The sequence below is a fragment of the Colias philodice genome, chromosome 5 (genome assembly GCF_061535455.1).
Source record: "Colias philodice isolate Cphi_HAF_F1 chromosome 5, ilColPhil1 Martin Lab GWU primary, whole genome shotgun sequence".
Taxonomy (NCBI): Eukaryota; Metazoa; Arthropoda; class Insecta; order Lepidoptera; family Pieridae; genus Colias; species Colias philodice.
In genome coordinates, this window is record NC_143090.1 from 5,801,794 (window position 1) to 5,829,129 (window position 27,336).

At 34.2% G+C, this 27,336-nt stretch overlaps 2 protein-coding genes across 3 annotated transcripts in view; one reads left to right on the plus strand and one right to left on the minus strand.

Moving 5' to 3' along the window:
* The window catches only part of neo (ZP and PAN domain-containing protein neyo), a 44,043-nt gene extending 32,527 nt beyond the window's left edge, over positions 1-11,516 (minus strand). The window contains exon 1 of the mRNA XM_089695583.1: positions 11,338-11,516. The gene's annotated coding sequence lies outside the window, so the exon portion shown is untranslated. The remainder of the gene's footprint in view (positions 1-11,337) is intronic.
* The window catches only part of Atg16 (Autophagy-related 16), a 134,209-nt gene that overhangs the window by 49,782 nt on the left and 57,091 nt on the right, over positions 1-27,336 (plus strand). The gene's annotated exons all lie outside the window — the stretch shown is intronic.

Below are 27,336 nucleotides of genomic sequence, written 5' to 3' on the forward strand. Positions count from 1 at the left end.
TTTATATTAAAATTTAGCCCGCTGTCACTATAGCTAACTTTATGCATTGTTTAAAATCACATTCAATTAGAAGAGACATTTTGTTCAATGATTCAGATTTTATTTAGCCATTTAGCCTAAGGGCTAAACGCTCATACAACATAGACACGCACGCCGTTATCATGATCGACACCGACATTCGAGACAGCTGATGTTTATATCAACGCCTCAAACTTGATGATTCAATTTACCAAATGAACCATTTCTATGTATATCGTTGTAATAAATCTTTACAATGTACAATAAATGTTAGGAACGCGGTTTCTTTATTACCATTGCATATAAGATTGAGAACATTTGATAATTTCTTTCTAGATGTCATACGTACGAAATAAAATATTCCTGTCATACTCGAAAATTTATTCTTGCGCCGCACACTATATTCTACTGCCATATAAATCGCATCGGGGCCAAGATTACCGCAGGAATGCCCTGACAAATACTTTCAGTTCGCTGCAATAAGAATCGATATCTACGTAAAGAAAATCCTTCTCGCCTTCGACGCTCATGTAAACAAAGACGATGACCGGGTTAATCTTGAATGGCAAATGTGCGTAGAGTTTCGCCGAGGAAAAATATGCCATTGAGGCGAGCGGCGTGCGTGCGCTGGATAACGGTCACCGCGAGCCGAATAAGTGGTTTAACGTCGTACGTAGAATGATAATGTTCACAGTCTTGAGTTGTCACGCGATTCGACGGCTGCTTTAGTATCTGACGCCTTTCAAGGCCCACTTTCTAACCTTGTGTCCACATTACGAGTAAAAGTGCATGCACATCCCGGGTCATGATTTAAATACTCTTGCTTTGCAATCACGCAGCTATCTCGGCGTAGTGTGCATTGAATTATTAATGTATACCAGGGTCCGGGAGAGTATTAATTTATAACTGTCGTACTAAGTCTCGTTTCATTATAAAATACAGGATACATCCAAAGATTACGTCAGTTTATTTCGTTTGCGGTACTTTCTCGGGAGCTCGATTGGATCCAAAAAGCTTTATTGCTGCAGGCTCGCTCACGATTCGGTCTCTTCTCTTTATCGCCTCCTTCAAAAGCGGCATGATCTTAGAGGCATTTTAATAACTTCCACTGGCAACGGTTTACTTAATGGATACAGCATGCAAATTCCTGTATCCGTACTATACCGTTACACTGATATCAGTAACAAAGCGCGCCGCAAAATAAAACCAATAATCGCGGGAAATCCGATTGCGCCGCGAGCGTTCGGTGGCTAGCGAATACAAGATACATTTGCTCATGGATTAAAGAACACCTACTTTAAATAAATGTATTCAGGAAGTATTTAATTCAACAACTCGCTCTTCGACTGGATGCTATTTACGTTTAGAAAAACTTGTACAAGGTATGAGGAAAGTGCTGCTTCGAGTTCTTGCTATGAATCCTGTTGTCGATCCAAAGAGGGTAAAGTAAGTTCAAGTCGTGTCAATGTATCGTATAGTGAAGATGTTTCCTTTCGCGATATGTCAGGTGCTTTCTCCGTTGTGCTTCTCCACTGTGACATGCACTCTTCCTTTCTAATTCGCTAATGATTACTTTGCGTGTGTCTGATTATACAAGGAATTAATTAATTTAAACAGCCCTCTTTGACCTTTCGAGCCCTCCCCCTCTAGCCTGTTTTACTAATGCACATGAACCTAAACTTTATCTTAGATAGAAATAATTTAATTTTAAGACGTTAAACATTATCTACGAATTTAAAACTAAGTTGAATATTTTCATCCCTAAAATGTAAATAAAACGTTTAGGAATGTTCTTAAACTAAAGCAAACAATGGAGCTTTTTGCTAATTTTCAATTTACAAGACGCTCCATCTATCTATGCCAACTTTTATTTCAAAATGAGATGAAGATTTTTTACCTTAACGTAAATCGACGACAACCTCGACAAAAACCGTAGTAGAAAATCTAATAGAGTTGTGGCAGCGCAGACATTTTTGCTATTTTTGTTGCTTTTTAGTTTCACCCGCGAAGCATCTTAACGTCCGGGAATCTAAGAGTCGAGACCGAGCAACCTGACATTACGGTAATAACATAGAACGTCGACTCTATTATTATTCTTGTGCTTTCTTACGTCCAAATGCTTCTTTTTTAATATTATTTGTCATTTATGGTGCATCCAAGCTACCATTACGCAACACTCGCCGGTTATTGAACTGCTTTGTGCAAAAAATACATTTCCTTACATAATTAACAACACTAATAACATGTTAATTCGTATTGCATAATGTTAATGAGATAACAATTACAAGAACATGCATGTATTATTGACTGTGTACTATTTATGTATGCAATCGACGTCCAAATATGTCATTGATTATTATTATAGGAGCATACGTTATGCGCTTATTAAAATACAGATCAGATTTCAAACTGGAAACCTATCTTGATAAAAAAGAATACCGTATTGTAAATCGATTAAAGTCCGTCGATATCTATGAGCATTACGCATTACATTATTGTCCATTCAGTGGACGTGTTGCATAATTACAAGCGAGGATGGTAGCGTCGACGCGTCATGTTAGCTATTCTAGTTCACGTGAGCGATATTTATTGTAATTACGTCCCTTCGATGCGTTATTATCGATGAGATGTGCGCACGCTCATCGAGATACCGCCTGTTCGCTCGCGATTGTGTTTTGTTCAACATTTTTGATTGATGAAGGATAGCAGATTAGATCTGTTGTTGTATAAAAATAAACCTAAATATATCTAGTTCAATTTACAGAAGAAGGAAAATAACAACTCCTTTTCTTTCCTTAAGGTTACTCTTAAGATTATAAAGACATGATTTAAGACTATTTGAAGCCATTTCCCCGAAATCTATTACGTACGTTCAAAACAATAGGCTTCGTCCTTTATCTACAAATAGGTATAATTGACAGCGATGAAAATTATTGTACCATACAGAAAACGAGGGGAACGCTTTCGACACGAGCTAATAGTTGCCGATAGCGTTCGATTGGGCAGTCAGGTGATTCTGTTTGTGCTGTATCGTGGCCGGAATCGTAACTTCTTCCCACATAATTGGCGCGTGGGCAGAAGGTGTCAGGATTGCGCGCCGCCCACCGGTGACGCCTGATTATACAATCTCGTCTAACGCTTCGACTGATTGATATAGCGTCCGAAAATAGCGTGGACTCTAATTAATAATAATCGTTTATTTATTTTAATTAGCCCTTGAGATGATCGTGTACGTTGTATATTATACGCTTTATAGCTTTCGAGGAAAATTTTATAAATACCTAATGCATTACTCATGTCTTATGAAATTATCCGGCGATGTTTACTTTATTTATTTTGTATTAATGGTGCAAAAACCAATATTATGTTTTGCAAAAGGTAAAACAAATATTTTGAAAACGAATATAAACAAAGCTTAACGGTTAATCGAAGATCTCGTCTAAGTTTACATAACTAACATTAATGTTAAAAGCACGCACAATTACCGCTGTCATTAGATAAGTATCAAGCGCTAAGGTGCCCTCGATAGCCTGAGAATAGAGCCCTTCGCGACAATATCCTAAGACAATATTCATTGACGATAACTGGCACTTGTTATGCGAGACGAAAGCTTTCCCCCACGCCTCATTAATTGCATATTGTTGCTACTATTGAGATCCATTAAACAGATAATATAAATTAACTCCAACTTCTCACTTTCCACACTACTAGGCTTTAACCTACCCGAGTAATCAATAAAATAATCTTTTATAGTAATTGGCCAAGTTAATATCTCGATAAATCCACTTGTCCGCTATGTTGGCCAACGCATTGTTCGCAACGTTGGAAATAATTACGTCGTTAATAAATAACAATTAATAAATTTTATCTGTAATAGTGAAAATCTTATTATTTTTACTATAACATAAATATTCGAAATAACTTTTTTATTTCCAATATAAACAGAAGTTAGAAATTCTAATGTTTATGCACGTCGTCTTTTTGTAGAACCTCCACTGTAATTTAGTTCTCGCGGCAGCACAAACCGCTCTAGACAATTATTCCAAGCTTATAATTCACTTTCTCGTTAGTAATACAGGCGATGAATACCCTAAGGGCGACAAAACGTCGCTCGGGTGGTACAATGTTAAATAAAAATAACTGCTATTTTAAAGTGAGAGTTCGCTATTTGTAGGTCCATTTCGTACTTATCTGTGAACGCAATCACGGTCACTATGAATAACAACAGTAAAGCACTTCCTCTATCGCGAGCTGGCGATATATAGTCGACGCTAATTGACAAAATGCGGTTGGGAGCAGTGTTGAGACTGATTTATGCGCGCACAAATCGCTAGTCAATTTGCATTGGATCTGTGTAAAGCGCCCACTAGCCACTCGTTACCGCGACACACGCTACTGCAACCAATCGTCACGACTGAGCCCGGAATGTTATCGCTAACTGTTTTCGACAATGAACACAAACTTCATTAAGCGCGCCTCGTATATCCTAGCGCAGACGCGAAAAGACTATTTAATCCTGACTTAATGATGCATCTACGACGCGTTGACTCCTAACACTCCCGTTTAATTAATTAGGCAAATTAATGTAATTAAAACAATTAGACAGCTATTTCTTAAGCCGATATAAAAACTCTACATGACATATAGGTTTATTTATATGCCGTGGAAGGACATGAAAACAACCGGAACGCATTTCTTAAGAAACACGTCAAGCTCAATAAAACCTGTACCGGTCCTACAAAAAGTTATCGTTAGATATATAAGTACGATGCATTCATTGTCTGCACATTCACAGATCATTTGCAGCGACAGTTATTTTAAAGTGCAAAAGTAAAGAACGAGTCGTACAATAGTAGTACAGAGATAACCATTGCGGTGTAAAATAGCGGCGCTCGCGAGTAAATGACATTCCACATTCATAGCACGCCGAATAGGCGACAAACGTGCGACATATTTGGGTCACATGCTCTTAGTAATAAACTGAGAAATTTAAAGTCGTCGAGCTTCACCGCAACATATCTAAACGGCCAAGGAGCTACTTAATAATTTATTGGTTGTTGCAACCTGCGGTCATACAAATACCTGTCGAGGGTGGATGACGCGGGATGCATTCACGAAAAGGTCAGTGATCACATTATTTAGTTATTAATTTGAGTTCAAAAATCTTTACACGTATTTGGATGTGTTTATTGTGATATGGCATTCCTGCATTATTTACGATGTAAAATGTATTTATGTGATACAATGAGGAGAAAAAAGTAAGCGTAAATTCTTTGCAAATCCAAGGCATCTGTTGTGACGTGTGATTCACATAATTATCGCATTCATTAATGCAAATACGCATTATCGACTCTTCCGGATGCGTAAGAGTGTGAGAAAATATTAATTTTATGTAAATACGAACGATCCTACGTCCGTGTAGAAACATTTAATCTATCGGTACTTAATAGCCGCTCAAACATAAACAATAATTACATAGACTTGTAACTAGCACTTTAAATATCTATTGAATTTACTATTACCTAATTAAGACTCTCTCACACTTATCACGTTGAACAAACGAAAGGTTCTCTTGAAGCAGGTTATCAGCATAAACGATGCATTATTTATCCCATAGAGCTAATTACAGCTTCTAAGGCTAAATAATGGGCCGGAGTAAATTATAATTAATTATAATTAAACCGGCGAAATGAGCCACATTCCTCATTAGCATGATTTCTCTTTAATTAATTACATTTACACGCGTCGTACATTCAAAATCACTATAAGCTGTGTATTTACAACACCTTATTATCGACGAGTAAACGAGCGGCGGTCAATATCTTCATTGCTGGATGAGTCACACAGTACAAGTTGAATGGCAGTTATCGATAAGAATTATCAATTGCGAGTTCCACCGGCTGTTTTTCGCCGAGTAGTCGATCGCGACCGCAATCAATGGCTCGCATTGTGATCGTTGACGCCTGTATAGTGCAGGTTGCATAATGCCTCAGCCGTGGGAGCGGGCTACAGGCGAGCCGTTATGCGACGCACGCTACCAGTACCGTTCCATTAGTGATTTTATTAGACGATTCGCGTGTATCGCTGGTAATCAATTTGAGAGCGATCTATGTAGCTTACCCTACTTGCGATGTATGGCAGAGCATAAAACGCCTCACTATCGAGTCCTCTATTTAAGCTCACACCGCGATGCCATTTCACAGGCTAATGCTTAGCTTAGCGAATATACATTAGTTCAGCCTTTTATCTGCCTCGCACAGTATATCACCAATGTTATGCTTTTCATATCAGATCTTCAATATGTATAATACGCTTCTTATAGTCATAAATATGGATGTAAATAAATAACGACATCGATAGCACCCGGATCCTAATTTAAATAAACATTAAACGCTCCTTTCTTCTTATGGCATGTTTCCAAAAATATACGATACTTTTGGTCATGGAACCGTGTCAGTGAGTCATCAGAGGCGCCCACGCAATTCACTCCTTAAATTTTTCTAACATAATTCATCTGCCTGTATTTGGTCTCATGTCTTCCTAAACTGAAATATTTCGCCGTCGATAGACTTTAAGAAATGTGGAACAATTAACGGTTGTTTGTTAGCATTGGGAGATTGGCACCTAGTTTAGCTAAGTTTTTATGCAGATTTAGTGATGAATAGTTTACGTTAGTGTTAGTGTCACGAAATGTTCTAAATGGTGTCGCGTCACTACGACGTATCGACACGACTATCAACTCATTTGGCTCTCGATTGCATTTTTTGACCGGTGAAGTTTTTTACAGTGGTTGATATAACTGTTAACAAAAGTAACGAGTACTTATTTACAAAAACGATCTTGTTGAAGTAGAATTTTATCAATGCTTAAATAACGAACAATCTCATTAATATCCTTTTCGTATATTATTCTTATAATTAAATAACTGCTTCATTTAATACGATAAAAACACGGATCGATATCAACATATGGAAAACTAGTTTTTAAATCAACATTGAGTATGGCATAAACGAAGACAATACTCATATAACGTTACTCCACGTCGCACAGGAATTTATACTAATCTTGTATCAAGTTATTTTATAGCGATGGAAATTATTAGCTTTAATTCATTTAAAGCTGCGCAGTGACATAAACACACATGATTTATACTTTGTTTATTCCGCACGGTGGCCATTGTGCGCGCACCTGCCTCCACCTGTACGAAATGCTTTCCGCGCAGTAAATGCCTGCCTACCGTCTGGCTATGCGACTGTGTTGTCTCCCAACTAGAAAATCGGGAAACCTGCCACCGGACGTAATGAATTTAGCATGCCTTCACATATCAAAAATGTATTCGCATACAATGTCTAGCATTGTTTGTGTAATGCAAATCAGTCTTTAGTAATACCACGTAATCGTCGTCAAAGTATATTTGTTTCATTGTTATTATCAATTCATATTATAGGTATGTATAGTGATATTATTACAAGGCAGTAAAATTATGTGAGAATTTGATTTGATCTAATAAAGACCGCTTTGAATCTCGAAATGATTTCTCTCATTATAATTCCACCGTAGCTCACACGGATACATCCCGAAGAGTGTGAGCCTTTTTATTATTTAAGGAACTTTCTAATGGAAGTCAATGAATAAGCACAATTATTTTTTTCTATCCAATCGATCAGACTCAGCTGCCGCTTGTAGAGGCTGTTGTCAAAATGTCTGGATGTTATAGTAGCTTGGAGGAGGTCGTTTACCCGCTGAGTGTAATTAAAATCCTTCATGGAAACCGCGCCTGATGGAATCCGTCCTGACCTCGAGCACGACCGCGCCGCCCTTTAAACATTACTTTATAAATAGGGAGCAACCAGAATGAGCTTCCACCACTCTTACGTCGTTCAATAAATACACAATCTACTGCCCATAAATTTGACAAAAAACTATTTTACGTTCATTTTCTAAATAATCATTTAAAGTCAATAAAACCATTACAACATAAACGAGGACGTTTACGTTACAAATTCGAGAGTGAAAAAACTGCTACTAAATATATTTAAATTATACGCTGGCCGATATCAATGTAACTGTAAAGTCGCTAATAACAAGAATCGATGAATTTTAATGCGACGTCAATCAACGTGGTACCTCGAAGAAGGCACGGCTTTATAAAAATAACGTTGGAACCAGGCACTACTTCCTCTGACTTTTGATCATACATATTAAAAAGGTACGCCATAGTAAGAAAGTTCCGTGTGCCGTCCGACGTAGTAGAAATAAAATATTATCGGGTCGTTTATTTTTTGTAACGACGAACCTTTTATTAGATTATTTTCGATGTAAACAATTCGTGTTCAATTCACCGACATGATCGCTTAATGCGTTCACTATAATGCGACTCGCCATGTAGTGACAAGTTCATCAGCCTCTTAATCGATATTTCCAATGCACTTATCGGGAAATCGGAACGAAGTCTTGCCTTGTACTCGATAGTACTAAGAGTAGCGTGTCACCGATGCGCGGGCGGTCACGAACACTCCATTCTCGAGTGACCTCTTAATTATAATCTGTGCATTGGCAAAGAGGTCAGGCGGACCCATCAATACGAAAGCCCTAGTAACGCCGGCGAATATGCAGCGTTTAACCGTGAAATTTCATATTGTTTTTGCGTGTACGTGTCAACGAGAAAGCAATAATTGTCGAGTTTACTTAATAACTGCGTTTCAAATTATTTAAACTCGGTGTATTTATGTTACTTTCACACCGTTTCTAGACTGGCTGACTAGTAAATTATAATATTTAAATTAAATATTTTTTACATACGTTTAACGCCGGTGTGGCGGTCGGCGCAACTTCCAACGCATTTTGAATGCCGCTATGCACTCAATAAGATATTTATAAATTGCGGGTTTGAAGCGAACTGTACCTCTTCCTATTGCACGGAATAGCTATTAATAACATATCATAGATTACAGAGAAATACGATCAACGTCTACAGAGAGACTACATTACGTTCGTATGTCTCAATTTACTACGTTCAAAGCGATCTTGCGCTAATGGTGACCCGAGTCGTGGATATCGGCTCGTTTGTACACTATGGAGCGTTTACTGACATTATACTTGTGTACAATCATCAGTAAGTACCTGTTGCGATGTGTACAATCATCAGTAAGTACCTGTTGCGATGCCCAAGTTCACCCACTGAGATTTGTAAACGAGGTTAATGTTCTCAGTTTGGGCGCCGCGCCTTATAGTTTAAGGAATTATAGGTGTGAGATAGAGTAGGTACAAGAGTCAAGTCGTACTTCATTTGGATTTATAGCTCTATAGTCAACTATCAAGTGTCGAATAGATAAATGCTTCTAGCCGGTACTACATAGTTAATGCGTATTTTGAATTACTTTTAAATACTTCCGCATTTATTTATATTTATGGAATAATTCTATATCGCGTGACTATAAATAAAATTTTAAATTCAATTTTATAAAACAACCTACCAAAAATTTATATAATAGTTATGAAAGAAAATGTACATACATGCGATTTTTTTATTTGGAATATAGTAGATATCCGCAATTTATAATTGTGAATACCTATTTATAATTCTTCTTATATTTTTTCTAGTAAATTCAAAGTTTTATAATAATAAAAAAATGTTGTATCAGTTACAAAACTAACACAGTTTTAAAAATTTTGGAAAAACTTTGTTCTAAGCTTTTATACCGGATACTATTGTAGTACTAGTACCAATATGCAAATGTATTTTTTATATGTAACATATAAAACTAACATAAGCGAATAAAATCAAAGAAATTAATATGTCATATAGCAAAAATTCCTGCAACTCAAGTTTTGTTAAATTCACTACAAACAAAAATGTCGACTTCTTTTTACTATCAAGAGAAATTTTATAGAGGACTTTGACTTCATAAAAATGCACTATCAATAAAGCTACGGCCTCCATCTAAAATAAAAGAAAAATAATTTATGTGCTTGCAAAAAACGCGTTTAATAGTTTACACTTTACGACTCTCCTCCGATCTAGATTATAAGACGATTTTATATCGTATTTTTATTTTGTATATTATCATAATTTATGTAAGAACGGTACGCTGTGACCTAGCGCTCGTTGAAGTCTTTTAGTTCAACCTAAAGATACCAAGATACCGTCTCTACGTTAATGCTTCCATATATTAATTAAAACATTTCTTTTAATTGCCTTGCTCTGTAAATGGTGTCGCTTGAGGTTGTGTGCTATTTTTATTTTACTTTCGATAAAATCGCGAATACCTAAATATTGTTTTATGGACTCTGATGAGAGATATTGCAATGTTGTATTTATATGCATTGCATTTATTTATCCAATTGAATTTAATCTGTAAATAAGTTTATTATTTCTAAGAAGTTCTTATTTTCTGAATACAATAAGTTTTTGCAATTCATCTAGGTTTTTACGCAAAAAATTAATTATTTTTAAGATAGACGATGCGGATCTAAACACGACCCATCATACGTTTTGCGCTTGCGCATCGAAGCTTATCGCTCATAGTGAAGACAAGTGCTCCGATTGCAAAAACCTTCCGATGGGCACCAACCCTAACGGGACAACATAACATCTCGTCATATTTCAACGATAAATGTAACATTTATGAGATGCAATAAATCTAGAAAATAAATAATTGTGATTTATAACTTTTGCGGAATGTTTTTCGCAATTAAGTTTATTTTCGTAACGGTTAGTACTTTGAAAATTATTGAATATCTAATATAATTTTTTTATTAGATACTTATTTATTTAATAAGAAAATATATTTTTTTAAATAGAAAAATATCATATTTTATTTCTTATCTAGAACGTCGTAAACTTGCGTTTATTATTGAATTCATATGAAATCATTACATGGAGATTAATACAGTTTGCGTGATAAATCGTCATTATTTATACAATTGTTCATTTGCTATCCGCTGCGTGTTCAAAGTTCATGACATACTCTCTTAGCTTATTAATATCTTATCGATGCATTTTTCACAGGTTGTTCCCCTTTGAAAGCAAGTTTAGCCCTATACTGATTTTTATTTTTAATTACAACAACGCACAAATATGAGATCAGCTTCTTAATTATCTCATACCAAAGCAGAAATTGTGGCGTCCTTACGCAGCCACTGGAACCAACATAAAATATTTATAGACCAGTTATTGAACAGGATATACCGGCCAACCACAGGATAAAACTAAATACTATTTCGTTTGGATATATTTTTTAATTAATGCCAATTTTTTACGCCGGTAATTAAAAACGAAATAGTACCGAACGCATTCGTTTCAGCAATGGTACGTACCTTCAGAGAGGCTTGTAAAAACAAAAGGGGTTTCAGGGTCGATCTTCACGTTCAAGTTCAAACAAATTCAACACCCAGTTCATGAACTTTTCACTGTTCGTATATCACAGGCGGGCGCACAGTCCTCGGGGATGACGCGAGCTGCGAGTCGTGTCGCGGCCACTCTCGACGAGACACTGAACTTGCTGGAGTGCGTCCCAACGGTTATAACATAACACGTCTGACGTAACCTTAACCTTGCAAGAAGAAGAGGAACGAGCCGCCGAAGGACGGAGAGAGAGAGCGATAACCCGAGAGAAAGGGAGAGATAGTTCTGAACGTCGCGGGTCCGAGCGGCGGCCGCTCTGTGCGCCAATGTAAACCTCCCAAACACACGTGCACGTCCTCCTCTGGAAATTTAAATTAAATGTATTAATTTTTTATACATTAATGAAAGAAAAGCTCGTCGCGAAATACTTAAAATGAACTATCGATGAAAGTAAATGTCAGTTTGGAAAATGCATTTCGCTTTCAAGTAGGTCGCACATCGACGTTACTACAAATCGGCTTATTTACTCCAAAGAATCGTTTATGCAGATAACCCCTACTTTCTATGGGTCACAAGGACACGGTTGATTATTCGCTATTTTATGCTAAAACCTCGCACGCTCTTTAAATGCAAGTCTCTAATATAGCTTTCACTTGTATTGCATTTACTATGAGATGTTTACATTTTATTGAAATATCTTCCTGTATAATTTAAGTGTTGTTTCTCAGTATGGTGTTATTACTTCATCGGCAATTGATTATATCACGAAGGCATATTCCCAAGATCATGCAGCGCTATATAATTAGTTCCGACCATCGAGCTTCCCGTCTTACGTTTATTTATAATAATACCAATGAGAAGCGAATCACTACAAAGTATAAACCCCCTACTGCCTCTGACTATCTGAACGCAGTAGGCTTAGAAACAAAACCGACTTTGTGTAATTTTCGCTTGTGCTTATAGTAATGAAGAATAAAAGGAAACAACTAATAAACTTAAATTAAAAGGGTTCTTTGTTAAGCTTTAAAATACACTTCAGCCTCTAAGCTGCAATCCTAAAATAACTATATTCTTGACTATATCTTTCATGTGCTAGTTTCAAACTAGCCTATTATATCATTTGTACGATTAAATATGTGAATAAGAAATAAGCATTGAATCATACTAATATTATAAATGCGAAAGTAACTCTGTCTGTCTGTCTGTTACTCAATCACGCCTAAACTACTGAACCAATTTGCATGAAATTTGGTATGGAGATATTTTGATACCCGAGAAAGGACATAGGCTACCTTTTATTGCGAAATATGTACCACGGGCGAAGCCAGGGCGGACCTCTAGTAATACATATTTGCAAACGGACGAATAAAACAAATTGTAGGTAATTCCTTTTATTTTGTATGAAAACATTCAGAGTACGTCGGTAATGTTTGAATGGTTTGTAAAGTCCAAACAATAGAATAATCTGTTTAAGTTCAACGAACATGGATAATTGATTTCAATGGCATAGCATCGCCCCCATTAATGCGAGAAATAAAAAGCCAAGATATATTTTTAGACAAAACTTTCAACTATTCGACTTCGCAAATGACCCATAGTGTTCTTTTTAGATCCTATTAATAAACGTGAAAGTTTAAACGTTTATTACTCAATCGCCTTAAATGGTAAGTGGTGTTTTTGGAAAAAGTTTGGCACACAAATGATTTATAACCGATTACCTCTAATGCATACAGAACATTTTTTTCCCTCTCTCAGCTCGGATATATCAATATTGAAAGCTATGTAAATGTTGAAAATGTTGTAAAATAGAACGTATTGAAATAATAAATATAATTCTCTAATCATGAGTAAAGAATATCATCAATCATACAATATGATTATATGAGATATCTCAAGCGTTGCATAATATATTCAACGAGGTCTCGCAAATTTAATAAAGATTTCTCAGAGCGGAATAAAGACTAAAGATAGGTACCACTTTTCCAAATATTAATATGTCCTAACAACTAAAATTTTATTAATGTACAGAACATTTATTATAAATTATACCTGTTTCCTTATCTCTAATTTTTATACATAGTTAAAATTAGGAAGTAATTTTTCACTCTTCAACTCATAGAATGAGCATGGTTATTAATTATTTCAAATAAATCATTGCTAGTTCGCATCAACTATGATAAAGTAAAAAAATATAAGCAACTCTTTATAAATTACGATATAAATAGTAATAATGACAGCTAGATAAGAATTCACGTCGTATTTTCTCACGAAATAATTGCTTACATAGCGCCAGTATACATTACAACAGTAGATTAGAGTATAAACTATTGTTTGAGATATTGAAAGCGGCGATGATAAAGCGGACCTCAGATATTACTATTAGAACTACTAGTTTTACGAGCTGCGAGCTTGTTCGTAATGTTCGGAGAGAATAATATTAACTGCATTTGTTCCTTATCGATTGAAATATGTTGAAGCTTTTAAGAAAAAACAAAACGGTAATGTACGTACGTGATCTTGTTATACGTACAATTGATAAAGTGATCTTATTATCGTACGATTTTTCTTACAAAATAGCGTTAAAAATAAACTTTCGTCGATACTTATAACTAGTGGTCGTCGTTGCCTACTTTTTTGATCAGAGATATTTAACTTGCATGCAGTACCCATCGTGTTATTTAGTGTCAATTACCAATCGTAAGCTCCTTAGTAGGTACAGCCTCAGCACGAATCGGAACCGCTACTTAGGCCCCAAGTTCAAATCCTCGCCTGCACTCCTAACCTTTATTGGGCCCGTTAGTATTTCTATCGGCCGTTTCTATCAATCCGAGCCGTATTTCCATACATAATATTCTCCAGTCGATTTGTACATTAAATTATATTCAAGATTTACTAGACGTTTGACTAGCCTGTTTTGAACGTAGTTATTGCAAATATTCAATACTATCATAGCCTGTAAGGAAAGTTGGACATGACGTTGCAATGAAATATTTTAACATATCTGATTGTTGATTTGTTTGTAAGGTCTTTTGTTAAACTCTACTGTGGATAGCAATGGATTATATCAACGTATAGCCGTATTGTTATTGAAGGAATTGGACTTTGCTACGAAATATGTGACTTGGCTGCTTTGTATTGTTTTTGTTTAATTATACTAATGCGTGAGTTAAATAATCACAGAGATAAAAGCAAATAAAATTATGATTATTAAGGCCTTGTTAAGTGTTTATTACAATATTTTTTTATCCGTTTAGACTTTGAAAACCTTTTGTATTATATTACAACCTACGTAGTACTTTGCTTCAAATAAAATTGTTGTTTGCGTTATTATGAATTTGTACATGTTGTAAAAAATTACAATACTCATACATTTTTTATTTATCATGATCGAATAAATCGAGAATGTCCACCCATAGTATTACATTGTAGAGATGTAAATGAACTAACTGAAAAGTGAGATGCATGATGTGACAGATTTTAACGGATAACATATGCGAGAAACCAGATTGCACACGATCCGGTGATATGGTAAAAAGAACATTAAAAAAGCGGAAGCGGCGAAGCACATATAATTCAAGCTACACGTATAAACGTCTAAATGCATTTATAGCCCATTACAGCACCAGGATGAGAGAAATTTCTAATGGCTATAAGCCTTCGTATCGTCCTGATTGGAGCCAGCTCGACACGATCAAGGGAGCGAAGAAATCTCGAATTAGAGCAGTAATTTTAAAGCATACGATTGCTTCGGTATTTGCGATTGCATCGTAGAGAAATACTTTAATAATACCACGGTGTAAGAGCTAGTGTTAGAGGATGCAATGACTCTATACTTTCCCGTCCTTCGGTTTTACTTTTTGCAATGCTTAGAGAATTTCACTTATCTGCGTCCATTTATCAGTACTTTATAAAATGCTAAGTGTAGGTTTATGTTTAAATTGTATGCAATATTTCTAGAAACATTAAAAATGAGTAGATGGCTATAATCAATATTCAAGCGGCTGATATATTAAGTGGTCGCATGTTTTTACTTTTTCTGCATATTGTATTAATGTAAATCTTACATTCATCAGCATTAACCCATTAATGTTCCCACTGACTTTCTCATGAGGGTTTATTTATCTATATTATAACTAATGCTTAATATATACTCAGTGTTATGCTGTAGGTATTTATTACAATTACATAATACTAGCAAAATTAAATCCATACTAATATTATAAATGCGAAAGTAACTCTGTCTGTTTGTCTGTTACTCAATCACGCCTTAACTACTGAACCAATTTGCATGAAATTTGGTATAGAGATATTTTGATACCCGAGAAAGGACATAGGATAGGTTTTATCCCGGAAATCCTACGGGAACGGGTTTTTCTTTGAAAACGCCGGCGAAGCCGCGGGCGGAAAGCTAGTTTATAATAAAAATAACATAAATTATAGTGACATTTTGAAAATCGTGTACATTTATTATATAGATTTCATATCTAGTACACGTACACTGTACACTGTAAAGTCGTACCCGTGTATTTAAACTTATTCTATGCAATAAATGCAAGTGGTTTATTCCCTTCGTTCTTAACGTACGATAATAGTAATGCGTGCTACATTGCAGTCTTGGGCTACTAAGTTGACCACTTCTAACTAAAAAGAAAAGCTCCACACAATATTAATGCTTTATGTTTGTTTTATGACCGCTCTCTATTTCCTCGATGAAGGGAATTCTCTCTTCACACGCTCCAGACCTCATTGAAATCGACTGCAGGTTTTTTAGCATCATCCTACAAATGAGGAAATAAGGGAGATTTGATATGGAAATGGGAAGAGTAATCATTACCTTTGAAATTAAATAAGAATCAAATATATAAAATGTATATTCTCAAAATTAATGATACGTTTTTTGTTTATAACATACACTCTTGAACTCATCAATCTTTCTCGACCCCAACTTGTCGTAATTAGATGTTTGTTCACTATTAATTGATATACTTGAATTACTTGTGCGTGTTTAAATGATATTAAAAAACGAATCATGAAGAGTTTTTTATGCGGAACGTCTCGGTTGCTGTTTTAGATTTATTAATTTTATAATGAAAGTTTAATTAAATCGAGAATATTGTATCTAGAAATGCATCTCTTATGTTTTAAATTAAAGTAAACCGGAAAGTAAATAAAGCCCCTTGAATCCCGTAATTGAATTTCAGCGTTTAAAGTATGTTGGATGTGTATCACAGACGTGTGATTAGGGGCAATTAGGTTAGAAGTAGGCTTCAACACGGCCACGATACGCAAAGAATAGCTACGCGCGTTCATTACACGTAATTGCGACGTAATTATCGGCTATTGAAGCGATGTGCGGTGGCGGTGTCTAAGGTGGCCACATTCCCTTTTGTTTTCCATTATCTATCAAACTACAAACGATGTTTAAATTGATCCATACAATTACATCTGCTTTTACCGCTCGGACAATATCGATCGCTTCTTAAGATTTATAAGATAACATTACATTTTGCTACTCTCAAATATTAAATAAAAGTTGATTAATTTTATGTAGAAATTTCGTTATTCCATGACGTCAGATTATAAAAAAGGTGTAAAAAACATGTGCGAAATAAATTAGTATTTTAAGTCAGGTTGAAAAATTATGTTTCTTCACCATAATTATTAAATCACCGCGGAAAGCGTATTATAATATATTTTTACTGTTTACACCGGTATTTGAAGCAGTCCGTTATAACTTATAGCCTTTCAACGAAATCAAAACTGTTAACAAGAACGTATTAACGCCAGTCGACATTACTCGTCATGAGTTTATTTATGCTGTTTACGAGAATCGAATCATTTGTTTTCTCATAAATAGTAAGAAGGTTATAAAGCTTCTGATACAGAAGCCGTACAGTGTAATTTTAGTTAGGGGCAATTAGGAATCCACGGCGTTGATCATGCCAAAGGTATAGTTACAGCTAATGCGAGATATTACGGCGTACAGTGCAGGAACTTTATTGCGTTCGTACACATGTTTTCCAATTCAGACATAAATTCAACTTCACCGTTATGTAAGTAAATCAACGCAATTAATTAAATATTGTTATCGGCGCATAATTTATGTTTTATACTACCTGTTCGACCCGGTACACCATAGTCATAACTCAGGATTGGTACAGTATTTTGATTGAGTTATTGGAGTTAGTTGAAGATTCATTAATTTTAAAGACCCGCACTTGATGTATTTTAGAAAATAATTAATATTTTATTTTGTTCGATTATAACACCTTTACACATGCAAATTAGTAAATTAATCGATTTCATTCACTAAAATTGCCAGGATAAGCAAATCGATTGTTTTCATATATTAAGACTGTTGGAATAAAATCTAAGAGCACGAAATGTTCGATGGACAGAATTTATTGTAATAAGGAGAGATTTAATTTAATTTTAATTGCAGAAATTCATCAAACGACTTTAAAATCATTATTTTGAAACGATATTTAAATAGAAATCGTTTACTTTAAATCAAGCTGCAACTAGTAAGGTGTAAGCAATCTTGTCTTATGAATATCGAGACACGATGCCATTAACACATTACTGATATTTAAACGAAATCATTTATAAATACATAAACGTACGATAAAATTAGCTATGTATGTATACTTATTTTTCTTCTAAACACATACGCATCTACACACGCAATCTTTAATTATTAAACCATAATTACTTCATTGAACATATTTAACGATGTGTTTATAATATTATTACGTTTTGTCGATAAACATTAAACCAGCTTATCATAATGATGGCAATATGTATGAGAACTAATCGCGAACTAATAATGTATATCGTTCCATCATTGTAAAAGGCTCTCTTAAAACAAATGAAGGGCACGCGCAACTAATAAACTATGGAAGCGTAATGTGCAATAATTTAACTTTACGTCACGAAACTGACACAAAACGTTGATTGTTTTCCCATAGTGCATGCAGGAATAATGCTTTATTGTAATTGCTCATAAGGGTACTTTTTGTGTTATAGCTCAAAAATATTTACAATGGACTACGCTCTTAAATGCAGATGAAATAATAGAAATATATATGTTCATTTAAGTTTTTGAAGGCAGAAACATTATTTTCAAAGATTCAACGAAATTTCATTGAACAATATGATTTAGGTAGTATTGAAACGTACTAAGATAGTCACTTGACTGTCACTTGACCATTCACTTAATTATTCCTTTTGAATGAATATTTCTTAATATATCCATTCCATCCATTTATAATCTCGATCGTATTCTTTGTATTATTTAATACACAATGCCAGTTTAGTTACATATTAATATACTCATTTATGCATCCAATTTAACTAAATACTCTACATCTAATAAAAGAACTCGTAAAATAGATTAACTTTTCGTTTCATCGCTACGTATATCATTAATTTACTAGGTTAGTAAGGGCTCCAATTCTTGACGCGGTATTTAAGCTATCATCATGGATATTTATCTCTATTGCATGTTTCGATAAATTGTAGCGGTAAATTGAAAATAATCGCCATCATAATAGAGAAACTTATACAGCAATAAAGATCGCATATTACAACCGACCATTATAACCGCCGCCCCAGACGTGCTTGTGTACTGAAAAGAAATATCTCGTTTATATGTAAATTTATTTCGTACATACAGTACCCGTTTTAGAGTCAATTTTCACGGTATCTCTCAAGCATCCTCATTAAATGCAGACTGATCTACACAAATATCGTCGTTAGTTCGCACTCGAGAAATCTATGTTTCCATTCTGTGCATTTGACACGCCTGCATTTACGAGGAATGTTAAAAATCGCCTGATATTAAGTAACTAATGCCGCAAACATTCTCCCAATAATTAATTTCTTTAGTGGTACTTAAATTTAAATGACAACATTACTGTTTACGATAATGTAGATGAAGTTGAAAAACAGCATCCGGATTCATAAAATCTGTTTTAATTAGCTCTAGTGTTTCTTTGCAATTTAATAATTGAAAAGTTTAAGTGCATTACCTAACTTTTTTTTTCTTAATAACCTTATTGTGGGATACGAAGGACGTAGATTTAAATAATCATTTCGTTTTCTAGTAAAAAGTAAACACAGAAATACAAATTTTTCACGTATCTAGGGAAAGAAACTTTAACAAGATCAAATAAAATCCTGTTGAAAGTTTTGTTAGTCATCGCGGACGTAGGCAAGGAAGCACATATCAATTTTACTTTTTCCGCAGCTGCCTTATGATATTCGTCTCACGAACCGGGCCGCACGTGCCAACTGCCGGCTCGCACGACGCTGCCTCTATATCGCATCTTATTATTACGTTACAAAACACCAATCTCTTGCTGTGTTAATTAATTAAATTAGCAATTTTTGAAATTAGTTGATTCAAATTATTCTTAAGTATTAATGCTTTCTGATTGTTTAATGTTTTTTGTTAAACACGTTATTATAATAAAACATTAAACAAGGGTTATAATGGATATTCTTAATTGAAAATTATTAAATTAATCATCGTAAAATATAAATAATTATGTCTAATCAGTGGAAGTCCTTGTCAAGGAATTGTATATAAAATATCGTCATCATATTATATATTTCTGAAATTAAAATGAAGACGAGTCTTAGCTTTATGAGCTGAGATGAATGGCCAATTGGCCCTTTGGAATTTTAACGGCGTATTGCTTGTGATGAAATAAAAGACGCGAATGTTTAGTGCGGCCAGTTAAGTAACAGAATTAATTAGGAAAGTTGTACACAGAATAATTCTCATTAATTTTAACACGCGCGCCTTGCTCCCCCAAGAATTTGCACGCTATATATATGGGACCCAATTACCATATACATGTATACTAGGCGTTATATTACAGTGAAATAGTGCCCCTACGCGCCCGTCTAAACATTCAGTTGACATTCACCTTACCTTAAATTAAGATTAAGTTTTGATGTGAAATCCGTGGGCTGATTGCACAGACAATACAATTACAGTTATATCAGAATCTGTGAAGCTTAACTTTTGATATTTCCTCCTCTAGCCTGGACACATGCTTGTGTATTCAGAATATTTGTTATTGTTTCACAGAGGACGTGTTTAAAATGTAGCCCAGTTTCTAGTTTTTATCAGTGTTTATATTTGGCACGTAGAATTTATTTTTAACGTAAAAATGTTACTAAGTTTAAGTATGTATAAATATGCGCACGTTTACAGATAATATGCTATTTGATACAACAATAGATACGTAACGCTTATTGTAAAATTGTTCCTGTAATCTAGGATACACATAAATTTCATACGATATTGACAAGTCGTATAATAAATGTTATTGAATTTAATAAGTTCTCGATTACATTTATTATGTTTGGTTACTTAGGTTCTGTAGCAGATACTTAATATACAATTATTCGATTATCGTTAAATACAAGTACATGACTATGATTAAATAAGTCATATTTCATTACCGTTAGCACAGAATAATAAGGCTTTAGTTTGAATAATTAGTAACTGTATATTCAAGGGTGGTCAACTATTAGATATTTAGATTTGATAAAAAGTCCAGTATTTTAGTGGGAGTCGATAAAGCTTCGACACCAATTGGCCAGATCACATTGAGGAAGCTACCCCACTCCCACATAATATCGGCGACAAATAGTAGCATGTGTGCATGCACATACATATGTGCATATTGTGTTTCGTAGACGAGTAATGAAGCCGGAAGCCCATCCTTTTCCTTACCCAGTCCTTTCCTTTATTCCCCTCGCCAATAATCTCCTTTAATGCTTATCTTATAAAGTCGACAGTCGCTTGGCGGTTGTAACACTTACCACCAAATAACCCACCAACTACTTTGCTGGCCATGACATAAAAATATTATCAAGTGCCAATTTTGAATTATTGTTATCAATAATGACTTTGTCTTATATTTTCTGACAACTTAATTCCGATGCATTACTTATTCCGTGAAGAGGCTGTCATGTATTACTGTTATTATTAAAGATACCATACTTTAATACTCCGATTTATTTCCAGTTTTATCTTCAAGGGATTTCCGCTCTGCTATCGTTTCTTTTAATACTCATCAATGTCATAAGTAATAAGTATGTTGCATTTAAAAATTGTTCTTTTTTTTTTCAGGTAAGTGACTCCGACAAATGTGAATCGTGTAGCAGTTTTATTGTAAGACACTTTTAATAATTTTCATTTATTTATGTGGTGCATGAAGCTTATAAGCTGAAACAAGAGAAGAGCATTAGACGCGTTGTATTGATAACTTGATATCAGTTGGTAATCTTTCTTATTAATTTGTATTCTTCGGGATCTATTGTTGCATTTTGTTGTGTTATTAGATCTGTATAAAGTGAAATTTACATTAATCTTTTAATGTGTAGTTGTTCAAATTTTAAGTTAATTTATATAATATTCTATATTATCATTTATCACTATTCTTTTGTCACCTGTTATATTAACAAAGAATATAAGTTAAATAATGCTTAGGTGCTGTGATAATAGCGTTAGAGTCAACAGCGCGGCAAAATGATTTATCACGATTGTAACGATGGAGATATGATCCGAGGTGTGATAGTTGCCATTCTCACGGCTCGCTGTTTCATTTGTTTAATATGACATTTTCTGTACGCGGACGCGTGTTGAAGTAACACGTACCGTTAGTGGTCGGACACTAACACACTGGATCAGACAAATTCACTCCACTTTCCATTTTTCACTGGCCATTTTCTTGAACAGACGTCTTAAGTGCAGGTGATTCGCGGAACGAAATGTAGAGCACCAAGGCTGCTGCGTCCATAGCCTACTTTTGGCCTCCTATAAATAATGTCAATAGCTTGCTGCATCTCAGATAAGTTTTCTATTGTATCTTCTTCAATAGTGTGCCTTAAAGCTGTCAATAGGATAGGATATGCCCGTTTATCTGTGGATATGGTATGATTCAATTCAACCGGTTTTCGACGCTTGACATTCAGTGGCGCTGTGGGCCTAATATATGTTTTCTTAAAATAGTATATTATTCAGTATTATACAACGAAAGACATTAAACTGCGATATTATACACTTACGTGTAATTACACTTTCGGACGTAATATACTTTTTCTGATTACTTTTATGCCTTCAAATTATTAGAATCAAATGCGTTTCTGAGCGACGAAGATATCTAATGGGCAATGGCGTCAATCCTATTAAATAGATATCGTCGAATCGACGGGCGGTTAAAGTTATTGATGTTCCCACAGATTATGTGTGCTCCGACTTGTAAGATATAATTTTATCATTTTCACTTTTACATAAAATACCTATATCTAGATTCAATACCAAGTAAAGTGTCGTGTGAACATTATTTCTCACAGTGACAATGGTAGCACAGTTGACACTAATCCGCGAACACTCGAGTGTGACACCAAAATAAAAGAAAGCGTGACGTATCGCAGGACAGGCGCCAGCTGCATATGGTAAAAACGTTCGGATGCCGTAAAATCAAACGTACATAGCCCAGACAGATATTTAAGACCGCAAAAAAACTACGAGTACACAGGTTATTTTCGACTTGACATTAATATTATGCGCTCTGAAATTTACATGAAGCTGTTACCGCCGTGCTGCAAAAAGTAACACTTACGTATTGGCTTTCTCACAAACATTTGCGTAGTAGCTATCTCGATATCTTTTAATGAAAAAGCGAAAGGATACTCACTTACTTGACCCAAAACCTCACTAAATGTTTGGCATTTATGAATATGAATTTAAATGAAAATGTAAAGTATACAGGATACGTAAACTTAAAACCTAGAATGGTCAAATTAAGTTAAGCTCCTTCAAGATCAAGTAGCAAGCTCGTCCAAAATTTATTATGTATTTTGAACTAGAAATCAAAATAATCTATCCGGTGTTTTTGAAATGTAGTTAGCCTAATATTGGATAAAATCCGTTTTTTCTATGCTCCCTTTAAAGATTTAGGTGTGTATATTTTATTAATTAATAGCGCTATTAATTAATAAGATGTGATATTGTAAGCTCATTGAAACCTATTCGTTTTAGATCTAACTGTGCAAATTGCAATATATTAAATAAGAGATTCAATGTACTGATACAATGTATCCTATTAAAGTTTATATGTTTATAACGTTATCGCGCGAAAACGGTTAAACGGATTATAATAGAACTTGATACTCCATTTTATTGATATATCTCATCCCCGTATTTAAAACGATCATGGTAAATCCGGGAAGGTCGACTAGCTTTAATATAAAATGAGAAATGCTTTCTATTTAATAAATAATTACTATAAAATAGCTATACTACCGGGTAATTTAGGTAGATAATGTCAAAAGTACCTACTTTAAACATTATTTATCAAAATTAAACTTAAGCATAAAGCAGCAGCAATTTCTACAATACGGTCACGTATAATCATAAATATCAACTAAGATGTTTAATACAAAAATATTGTTTGTATTCATAAGCCTACAAGCCCACATACACATATAGAGACGGACTTTTATGATCTCACTCACCTACATGTTGGAATATATTTTAGTCTTAGAGAAACCTCTACGTTTATGTGCATGTCCTTTTAAATAGAAACTTTTAATTATTCACTATTGATAATGAATGTTTTAAGAATCAAACTAGTTACTAGGATATGCTATTTGTTTATGTTATCACTGTTTTTGTTTTATTTAAACGATGAAACAAGCACGCGTCTATAAAAAAATTAATTACCTACTACAACTGGTATGATACTGCCAAAGAAATATGAAAGTAATATGTACAGTGATAATATGTATCGGTGCTTTACGTATTGATTATTTGTGTTATTTGCCCAAAGCGCCAATTACAAAGAATTATATAATATATTCGCTATCAAAACCTATCCTTCAAGGGGTTTATCTATATGATTACATCATCGCCTTAAGCACACTAATGCGATCGGATTTAAACAGATACAAATGCATTAAGTATAGAGATAGGTATTAAATCAGCAAGATTATTCGATTCATTTTGTTTCTTTTAAGTTGCAACTAACCATAACCTGCTACTTAGTACAATGAATTTATGAACCATTTATAAATCGAATTTATTGAGGCGTTTCGTTTAACAACCACATTAACAGTTTTCAATCATGCAACAAAACTATAATCATACAGTTTACTGTGTAAATGCCTTGTTATTGAGCCATTAAGGCTGTATATTTTTGCAAAACTATCTGCACCTTCTCTACATAATAAAACAAAGTCGCTTTCTCTGTCCCTATGTAGGTATGCTATAATCTTTAAAACTACGCAACGGATTTTGATGCGGTTTTTTAAATAAATATAGTGATTCAAGAGGAAGGTTTTAGTATATATATTTTTTTAGGTTTTAAGCAAAGCGGGCGAAGCCGCGGGCAGAATGCTAGTAATATAAAAATGGTAATTACATCTATAGGTAGGAAGACTAATTCACTAGATTGTTTGCTTTAAATTATTCATAGCATATCGGCGTAAGTCTCAGAAATATTTATCAACATTTTTGAATATTGTGTATTTGAATAATTATCACAACATCATAACGAAATTGTGTTATTATTTTTTGAGTGAATAAATTATATCGTCACAAATCACATAGTTATTTGAGAGGTGTCAATTAGATCTTTTTAATAAATAGTAAATAGAAATGTGCGTAGGTCGATCGTTTCAAATTTGTTGCGCAAGTCACAAGTGTATAAGATAACAGTGAAATGAGATTGCCCCATAATAATTATTGTCCAAGTTCAAGTCTTATAATCCAAGAGCGAAATATTTTTTTGTTGAGTATGTGAACAAGTTAATAATTCTTAAACAATTACTGTAATAATTATAATTATAGCTCAGCATATATCTATAAAGCTATAATTTTATAAATGCCCACATTAACCTACATACACAGTTTATATATTTGAGTGACAAACACGCGTGAAACCGCAAGATTATTGCCCTTAATTTGTTAATAAGTTTTCATTTTTATTTTTTTATCCATATCTGATAAGTGAATCAAAGCGTTATTAATTTTGCTCCGTCCCCTTTTTAATTAATTTGAAACTAAATGACATTATTAAAGCTTCCACATATTTTTAAATTGTTTTTATTTAGTTTACTTAAAAATAAATAGTCATTTAGCCACGGCTAATTGCAAGTGTTTAAAAATTCTTAGAGTCGTAAACGATACTCTCATGCTTTATTCGTTTCTTTTTGAAGCCATAAAATCTAGAAATAGAAGTGTCGTTTTACAGCGTTTAAAAAACTTATTTTATTTATCTGTCTACTTGCCTTATCTTTACGAACGTCCTTTTTTAAAATACAGCCCAAGTTTACCGCTAGCTTTTAATTTGCGCTATCATTATAATCTTAGCAATCGTAAAAGCAATAACGATGGACCTATTATTAATTTAAGTGTGGTATTGTATTGTATATCACATTTTTGTGCTTATTTTGAATTAAAATAGTATGCAGTTTAATTAAGCCGAATGCAAAATAAATAATTGATACAAGGCTACGTTGGGAATTTTATTGTTTGTTAATGACATAATATAAATACAATAAAATTACCATATCTTTCTCGGTAAATGGTTAACTAATGAATCAAATATCAAAAAGAAGTGTGGATAGGAGAAATTGATTTCAATGTAGTTTTTGTATGCTTCATAACGTTGTTTTTATAACAATTTATTTATAAAAACATATATGATTATAATAAAGTTAAGTTTGTGGTTCACAGTAATTATTTACCCAAATGATGTGAACGTGATCGTTAAGGAATCAATTTTCAACTTCCGATATCCGTAAAAAGCTTATTAGCTTATTAGCTTATTTTAAAGCAAAATTAAATATACGTCCTTTAAAAATACTTTCCAAACCGTGTGAACCTTTTCGAGTCAACATAAATACTTTAGTTATTTGATCTGAAATAAAACTGAAGTGCTCAGTTAATTTTAAGTAAGCCGAACTTTTTACTTTCATTAATTGCTCCAATTGAGTCCACGTTATACTTTTTATATTAATTATTTCTCTGTGTACAAATTAGCACAGACTACTTCGAAGCCTGCGGGTGCAAATTACATTCAATTGTAAATGCTCTCGCCTAGATTATAAAAGAAATCAATCTGTAAGGAGAGCAATGCGCAAAAAACCGCTAACCGAACTTTGTGGTATAACATCGACTCATTCATTATTGAAAAGACGTGCGGTTTCGATATTTAATGAAACGTCACTTTGGAACTGTGAGACCGCATTAGGAATATTCAGAGCACTATCGATAGAAATTAATAGATCGAATGGAAAACAAAACGAGCAAGAAATACATGTATATCGTTGGTAAAAAATGGTGTAGAATGCGATCGACGACACGTACAGAACAGTGGCTGAGTGGCCGCTGAGCGACGCCACTTCTGACGAATGTCAATGGCACGTCGACACCGTTACTCGATCTCGCGTTCCCCAAATTAATTCACCAACCAAAATCTGCACAGCATTTGATCCCGGCGTCGATTGTTATTAACGAGCTCTTCGATTCAGCGGCGCCACACCTATCAGTTATATCACGAAAGCTTTTTTTACACTTCCATAAAAATAGATCTCGCTATTAACAATCAAATACGTAAGTTATGCACAACGTTGCGTTATCTCAGTAGTTTTGCATAAAACTCAGCATCCTATTGATCCGTTGAAGTTAAGCTTAATGACTGCACTCTGCATTAAAACATGTACTTCATTGACAAGCTCTCATTAATCCATAATGGCAGAGACCCCACATCGCTATATAATGACGTACAATATATATCTCAATGTGTTATTTAAGTAATTGGTTGGTGTACATTTTTCATTCAATACACATAAGCGTAAATTAATACTGTCAATCAAGACTTTTACTTCTCCTTCAATTTACGGCTACAATATTTTTACAGTTCACGCTCTTAAATCTATATTAATCT